Below are 8,919 nucleotides of genomic sequence, written 5' to 3' on the forward strand. Positions count from 1 at the left end.
TGATTTTTGTATATTGAACCAGCCTTGCATCCCAGGGATGAAGTCAGCTTGATCTTTGTGGATAAGCTTTTTGATGTGCTGCTGGATTTGGTTTGCCAGTATTTTACTGAGGATTTTTGCATCGACATTCATCAGGGATATTGGTCTAAAATTCTTTTGTTGTTGTTGTTGTGTCTCTGTCAGACTTTGGTATCAGGATGATACTGGCCTCATAAAATGAGTTAGGGAGGATTCCCTCTTTTTCTATTGATTAGAATAGTTTCAGAAGGAATGGTACCAGCTCCTCTTTGTACCTCTGGTAGAATTCGGCTGTGAATCCATCTGGTCCTGGACTTTTTTTGGTTGGTAGGCTAATAATTATTGACCCAATTTCAGAGCCTGTTATTGGTCTATTCAGAGTTTCAAATTCTCCCTGGTTTAATCTTGGGAGCCTGTATGTGTCCAGGAATTTATCCATTTATTCTACATTCTCTAATTTATTTGCATAGAGGTGTGTATAGTATTCTCTGATGGTAGTTTGTATTTCTGTGGAATCAGTGGTGATATCTCCCTTATCATATTTTATTGCATCTATTTGATTCTTCTCTCTTTTTTTCTTTATTAGTCTTGCTAGCAGTCTATCAATTTTGTTGATCTTTTCAAAAACCAGCTCCTGGATTCATTGATTTTTTGAAGCTTATGTATAGCTATTTTATTAGAATAAGTTACTGGTTCCTTGTTTTGTTCATTCGAGGAGAACATGATTTCCTGTTTGCTATTGTTTCTTGTGGATGTATGTCTATGTCTTTGCATTGAAGTATTGGTTATGTATTCCAATCTTCCTTGTCTGGCTTGTTTAGGCTTTACTGGATGTATTTGCTTAGAGGTTCTTTATTGTCAAGTCATTGCTTCCTTTTCATTTCTAGACAGCACCTTAATCTCAGGTTCACCTCAGCTCTAATAAACAATCAGAGTTCTGCCCTTTGCTAATGGGAGAGGTCCAAAAGGGGATGTACCAGCAATGTAGGAACGCTAGTTAGGGGATCATGCCCAGGGAGCATGTGGAACAAACTTCCTACAGTGTTGTGCTGCTGAATAGCCACTCTGATTTGGCATCTCCTTTGGCCCTGAGTCACTCAGCAGAGTTTCCAGGGCTGGAGGTGGTAGATATTGCTAAGCTCCTTTTGAAATGTCTGCCCACCAGTACTTCACCAGGGTTTGAATCGTTTTATCAACTCCATGGTAAGTAAAAGAATGAAAAGCTCAGAAGAATGGCAACTTTAAGGATTCAGGAAGTACTAAACAGCTATCTGGGTGCCCCCAGAACCCCTCAAGGATTTCACATTCTGTATTAATCCAATCTTGTTTTTTTTCCATTTCTAAGGCATATTTTTACCATTCTTGTAAGTTCTGAATTTTTTTCTTTTTATGTCCTTTGGATGGATTTCACTCAAGGTGCATAGTTTATTAATTGAGACAGTTTTGGAGTTTTTTTGTTTTTTGTTTGTTTGTTTTTTTGGTGGCAGCTTTAGCATGAAAATCAGCCATGTAATTTCCCTGATATTCAGGGTCTCTTTTATAAGTAGAAGTTTTAATTTTTATGATGGCTACTTATGAAGGCAGCAATAATGCAGAGATTAGCAACCTGAGACCCATTTTTATAGGCATATCATTTGACGTTAAGGATCCCCTATGTTTCTACAACATACTAAAATCACCAACTACTGAAAAAGCATACCTGGCATCAGTCTAGATATTTTCAGTCTTATCTTTTGCTGTTTTACAATGTCAAGTGACGGCAAATAATTCTGCAGATTAGGCTGAATTAAATTGGGGAGATCTCCTTTTTATCATAGTTCATGTTGGATTGTAACAGCATGACCAGCTTAGTATTTTCCTTCAAAATTTTTGGCATAGGAAACATCAACATAGAGAACCAGCTCTGGATTGGTGAATAGAATTTCTTGTAAATCTAATCTCGGAGTCAAATTTTGGGAAATCAATTTAACACAATTATAAGTCTCTCTTTTGTTGGGTAAAGGTAAGATGGTAGCAGAGTTTAAAGAAAGAATTGCAGCAAAGAATATGCAGATTTGAAAGTGATAGGAGCAGAATCACATAAAGTGTTATCCTGCTGGCTGATAAATGCTGGGTACATTCAGGATTTAGCAAGCTTTCTACAGCATGTGAAAGGTGTAGGCATAAGTTATTGCCTTGACCAAGTTCTGACAAAGATTGTATAATTTGGCACCTGCAACTACTGCCTTTAAACAATTTGGATGTGCTATAGCCACCAGACATAACTGTACACTATACTAGTCTACAGTCCTATTTTGTCCTACAAGTTTTTGAGTGAAGACCTCTAGAGTCTGATTGTTTCATTCATGAATAAACAATGTGAATGGTTTATAAAAATTGGAGAGTCCTAACACTGGAGGATTTTGCAAAACCTGTTTTAGTTCAGTAAGGGCCTCCAATTATTTTGCTTTCCACAGAAAAGGGTCCTGATTGCTATTTTTAGTTAGTTCATAGAGTGGAGAGGCCAATGTTGTGACCCGGTCTATCGTGAAAGTCTGAGGAATCCTCTGAGTTGCCTTTTACTCACAGGTCTAGAATAATTTTGAAGAGTATTTATTTTTTCTGGTGACAGAGAGATTACTTTTGCAGAGAAGTCGTGACCGAGATACCGTGCCACTTCTTGTGAGAATTGAAGCTTATCTCAAGAGGTCTTATGGCCCTTATAAGCTGGTTGTTATAATACATATATTTGGTCAATTTGTACATCCTCTTTAGATGAAGAACAAAGAAGCAAATCACCTACATATTGAATCAAGGTAGAATGTCTGGGAAACTGCAGTGTTCAAATCTTGATATAAAATTTGTGAGAAATATGAAGGAGCGTTGATTAATCCTTAAGGTGTTGCTGTCAAAGTACATTGTTGATTTTTCCAAGTGAAAACATACAAATACTAACACTCTTTTTGTCTACAGGAATGCTAAAATATATATACAAAGTGTAAGTTTACTACTGTGAACCACTCAGATTCAGTTCATTCCTTTGACAGCAAAGCATTTGAATTTGGTATCACTGGGAATTTTTTTTTTTTTTTAGACAGAGTCTCACTCTGTCACCCTGGCTGGAGTGCAGTAGCACCATCTCAGCTCACTGCAAGCTCCGCCTCCTGGGTTCACTCCGTTCTCCTGCCTCAGCCTCAGGAGCGGCTGGGACTGCAGGTGCCCGCCACCATGCCCGACTGATTATGTTTTTGTATTTTTAGTAGAGACGTGATTTCACCGTTAGCCAGGATGGTTTCGATCTCCTGACCTTGTGATCCGCCCTCCTCAGCCTCCCAAAGTGCTGGGATTACAGGCATGAGCCACAGCGCCTGCCTGGGAATCTTGATATGTAATTTTATATATAGCTCTAAGGCCCTGTACAAATCTCCATCCCTGTCCAGGGATTTCTTGACAGGTAAGATAAGGTCACAAGGACTAGTACACGAAATAATTACTCCTTGATTTATTAGGTCCTCTACCCTTAGAGTGAGTCCTTGCATTGCTTCAGGTTTCAGAAGGTATTGGGGTAACTTACAAAGCAGTTTAGGCTGGACACAGTGGCTCATGCCTGTAATCCCAGCACTTTGGGAGGCCGAGGTGGGAAGATCACCTGAAGTCAAGAGTTTGAGACCAGCCTGGCCAACATAGTGAAACCCCATCTCTACTAAAAGTACAAAAATTAGCCGGGCATGGTAGTGCACAACTGTAATTCCAGCTACCCAGGAGGCTGAGGCAGGAAAATCACGAACTCGGGAGGCAGAGGTTGCAGTGAGTCGAGATCACACCACTGCACTCAAGCCTGGGTGACGGAGTGAGACTTCGTCTCATAAAAGAAAAAAAGAAAAAGAAAAGAAAGCAATTTAAAAAGGGTCAATTGCCGGGCGCGGTGGCTCAAGCCTGTAATCCCAGCACTTTGGGAGGCCGAGATGGGCGGATCACGAGGTCAGGAGATCGAGACCATCCTGGCTAACACGGTGAAATCCCGTCTCTACTAAAAATACAAAAACTAGCTGGGCGAGGTGGTGGGCGCCTGTAGTCCCAGCTACTCGGGAGGCTGAGGCAGGAGAATGGCGTAAACCCAGGAGGCGGAGCTTGCAGTGAGCTGAGATCTGGCCACTGCACTCCAGTCTGGGCGACAGAGCGAGACTCCGCCTCAAAAAAAAAAAAATAAAAATAAAAATAAATAAAAAGGGTCAATCACAATTTTAATGGAGTTGATGTGTTTGATCTTTCTGACATCTGTAGAGAAGAAGCCCATAGAGTATCAGGAATTTCAGAAAGATGTATATCTATTCCACATTTATGGAACTTAATAGTTTCCTTAGGATAGTCAATTTGGGCCACAATGTTTTATTGTCTGATAAATCTTAGATTTCTAGGGTTATTTCTCCAGAGGATAATTTTGTTGAGCCTCCAATTAGGAAAACAGATCTTTATCTAGGAGATTCAGAGGAGCAGTATCACATACAAAGAAGGCATGATTCTTAGAAAAAGGGCCAAGGGTGACAGTTGAAAATTCTGTTAAAGGAACCCTTTGAACTTGATTTGAAACTCCTGCCATTGAGATAACTTTTCTTAACCTGAGAAAGTTCTTGATATATCATGGTGGACTCTAAAGTAGAAAGATTTGTTCTGGTGTCACAGTACAACTTTCTTCATTTAAGGTTGGTTTCTCCTCATTGATTTAAAGGAATTACTGGAAGTAGCTTACTGGGCAATTCCTTGGAACCCTTTAAACTTTAAGAATTGTTAAAAGGATGTGGGGGTTGTTCCAATTTCCCCTTATTTAGCAATGGGCAGTCTTTTGCCAATGCCCCTTCTGCTTCCAGTAACCATAAGCATCTTTATCAATGAAGGCAAAATTGGGAATAAGATTTTTTAAAGACAGGCCAAATTTCCTGCAACTGTTGTAATTGTAGAGTCATTAGTTTGTTTACCTGATGGTTTCTTTTTCTTGTCTAATATCCCTTTAACATGCTCTGCTAGATATTGCAGTTCTGTGAGCGTTACCTCTCATTTTAGTTTAGGAACAAAATGGGCTGGTATAGCCACTTTATCATCCTGGCCTTTAAAGCCAGTATTATGTGAAAACTGTCTACAGACAGGCATGATAGTCTGCAGCAGATTCATTTTTTTATAAGGTTAAATTATGGTCCAGCCTATTCTCATTGGAAGTGCTTCAGGAATAGCATCTAACAGTTGTTGGCCCATTTTTCTGTCCATCTGCATTTCCTATTTAAAAGCATGCTTAGCAGGATCCTCAGTACATCCAGATGGATTATCTCAATGGGGTTTTTCTAGACATTTTCAGTTATCTCTTGTGCATACTATCACATGAACAAATTGGTACAAATTAAAACCATGAATTATAGACCCCTTAAAAATTTTTAAATTCTTCTATAAATTTGGTTGTATGTTTTTAGTATCACAGAATCTTTTATGATGGCTCAGAGTTCTGTGTAAGACCAAGGTTTAAATTCAGCTGTAGCAGGTACTCCTGGCTCATTTGAGTGTCATTTTTTAAAGGAAGCTGGTATGAAGAGGTTTAGGTGGAAAAGCCAAGACATTAAAGGGGTTAGTAGGTTCAGAAAAATCAGTTACTGGAGGATAAAATGAAGCAGAGGGATTCACAGAAGGGTCTATAGAGTCAGGCTGAGTTTTAGCTTTTAAATTATTTTTTGCACACTGGTAGAGATTATTTGGAGAGGTTATTGTGAGTCATTCTGTCTTTTGAAAGCCTCTGCATACCAGTCCAAGACTGCATTCTGTTGCCTTTGAGAGGTTCTGGGTCATTTCTTTTCAAGAGTGCTTTCAGAATGAACTATTTTGTCTAAGTTGAAGGCCGCTTTGGCCACTGCAGCCTCACATTGTCCTTTATAAAGTTCACCAATTTTTCACACACAAAAAGACACAAGATCCTGATCCATAGCTGCTAAAAATATAGGAAGCAGGGGGTTCAGACAGATGTAGGGAAGGGATTATCGACCAGGTGGAATGTATCTTTGCCTTGGATTTCCTAAAATGAATGTATCTATAGGGAACCTTGTACTTGTACTGCTGTCTAGAAACCCAGTGGAATGGCAGGTTGTCTCCTATTACAGACACATGGAATAATGGGTTTTCTCCTCTTGCAGATGGAAGGATGACTTATCAAGAAGCTTTCACACAGCACAGGTATGCACAACAAAGTTGAAGAGCTTGAAATGCAGAGAGTACATCTTGGATCTAAGAGAACCTTTGAGCTCTGTGTTTAGCAAGGAAGCAGTGAGTGCCATGTGCTCTGTGGTACTGGCATCAGGTTACTCTCCTGTCTTGGAGCTTATTGATGATCTACTTGACATCTCATATTTGATACCAGAAACTGCTAAAAATAAAATCAGATCAAGTAAAACAGGAATATAGGAGTTTGTTGTGCCTACGGCATCGGGTTACTCACCTGCCTTGGAGCTTATCAAGGATCTACTTTACATCTCATATTTGACACCAGAAACTGTTAAAAACAAAATCAGATCAAGTAAAACAGGAATATAGGAGTTTATTGTGCCTACCAAAGAACATTTCAAAAACCAGGAGATTTCAAACTGAACAGGTTAAGAAGCTCATCTCACAAGTGTTAAACAGCACAGCTTATAAAGCATCAGTGACAAAATACACTGAACTCTATTGTAATTGGCTACTACAAATTTGTATCCCTTTTAGGGCACATAGAGCTATAGAAGCTTATTTTTCTGTAGCTGATTGACTCAACTTGATCATATTGATGAGGAAGAAAGGCTTATGGTTTGTTTATGGTTAGAGCTTGCATTTCAGAGAGATCAACATAGCTTCCATTTTGTTATGGCTATGGTTGGTTGTTCTGAGAGTATATCCAAACTGTGGCCTCCATTTTGAATTCTTTTAACATCCCTTAACAATGAGATGCCATGCAGAGAGAGAAAGAGAGAGGCCAAGGAGCAGTGAGGTGCCAGATTTGTGAGGGACCCTTCTTGGAGCTTTCAGGCAAGGAAAGACTCCAGCTGAGTACCACACAGTGATCCAGTTGATGCCACTTGGAGCAGAAAAACAGCCCAGCTAAGCTCTACCCAAACTTTTGGCCCACATAACTGTGAGGTATAATAAAATAGCTGTTGTTGTAAGCCACTAAGTTTTGAGGTAACACATGTTACCACAATAAATAATCCAAACATTCTCCTCTAAACTTAGATTGTTGATAGGATTAATGTGACAAGTAATAACTTATAGCCTTGTGACTTGACCTCCACTATTGGCTTAAATTTCAATTTAAATATTTTATTGTTATTCAGTTTGTCATGTGAGTATATCTTCCGTCCCAGTGAGATTACAATTCCTTTTTAGTACTTACATATAGTCTTATATATAATAATTTTGGTGAACTCTGCTTTTATTCTTTAGAAAATTAACATAGGTAAAATTTACCTTTTTTAACCAAAATTTGTGTTGTGTTTGTATAATGCTACAACCATCTTTATTTGTTGTTCCTTTTAGTATATGTGCCATCACTGAATAAAAGTGAGGGACAAGGTGCTGGGAAAATGTGGAAATGAGAGTGGGAATGTGGATGCAGGTTATCTCGTATTAACCTGGATGGAGAAATTCCTAGTGAGAGAGATGCCCTCGTGCTTGTCCAGAAGAAGTAAATAGCCACATTGTGAAATGCCAATGAAAAGGGATAATCTTCAAAAGCTGAGCACCTCAGTCCTACAACCCCAAGGAACTGAATTCTGCCAACAACTAATGAACTTAGAAGAGGCCCCCAAGGTCTCAGATGAGATCACAGCCTGAGCTAACACCTTGAATGCAGTCTGTTGAGACTCAAGCATAACACCCAGTAACTGTGCCTGAACTCTTTACTCATAAAATCTGTCAGATCATAAATTTCTGTTGTCTTAAGCCACTAAGTTAGTGATAATTTGTTACACAGCAATAGAAAACTAATAGAGTGTGATTCTACTTATACTGTAAAAAAAATATGATTCTATACTTGAACAAGGTCAAGAATGAGTGTGGAAGGAAAAGAAGAAACCAGGTTCCTTGATGACATCATTGAACTGAGCCGCCATCCCTGAGATGCTTACTTCCAGACCTTCTGTAAAACAATAATAATAATACCAGTAAATGTAAGTTACAGCACTGTTGTTTGGATTTTTGAATAATGGACAACTGAATGCATTCCTATTTGCTCTAGGACTTTCTGTGGCCTGCCTTAATTTAAATAAATATAAAGCCTTGTGCTATGCCTTAGAATTGCCATTTGAAGTCCCCACACAGAATTCTTTTTCTACCTTCTAGCTTTAATGGCTCATCCCTGCTATGAGGATAATGTCCAGTATCTAAGGTCCTTCGTTATGTGGGCCTTAAATAACTATTTAACTTACCTTTCAACATCTTCCTGCACCGAAACTCGAATTATCAAGAGATACATGAAGTTCCTCCAAAGTTGGCTGTCCTATGTACCTCATTGATTTTACCTCTGATTATTTTATTTTTCATCTTCTTTTTTACATGTTTGACATAGCTTTGCCTAAAGCTCTGATGACTAGTTCTCAGTTCAATTCCCTTGCACCCTTCTCTTTGGAAAGCTATTCTGATTGTCCTTCTTCAAGAGCTTCTTCTCTGGCTTCCCCAGCATCTTGCGTACATCCTTATCCCAGCTCTTAACCCATTATGCTATAATCATTTTTATCTCTATCAATTAACCCCCAAATGCTGAGGCAGTGTCTGGGTTACCTTTGTGTCCTATGTGCCATGGTATTCAGCACACAGCTGTCATTCCATAGTTATTTCTTACACAGAAGGAAAGAATGAAATTCAAAAGCCCACAAACAGGTATACTTTGAAAAGCAACCACCTCCTGCAGTATCT

General features: G+C 39.0%; 1 pseudogene; it reads right to left on the minus strand.

Moving 5' to 3' along the window:
* LOC105509881 overlaps positions 1–8,479 on the minus strand; it is a 10,804-nt pseudogene extending 2,325 nt beyond the window's left edge.
* Between the last annotated feature and the right edge of the window lie 440 nt (positions 8,480–8,919).

This window comes from Colobus angolensis, unplaced genomic scaffold (genome assembly GCF_000951035.1).
Source record: "Colobus angolensis palliatus isolate OR3802 unplaced genomic scaffold, Cang.pa_1.0 Scaffold180, whole genome shotgun sequence".
Classification (NCBI taxonomy): domain Eukaryota; kingdom Metazoa; phylum Chordata; class Mammalia; order Primates; family Cercopithecidae; genus Colobus; species Colobus angolensis.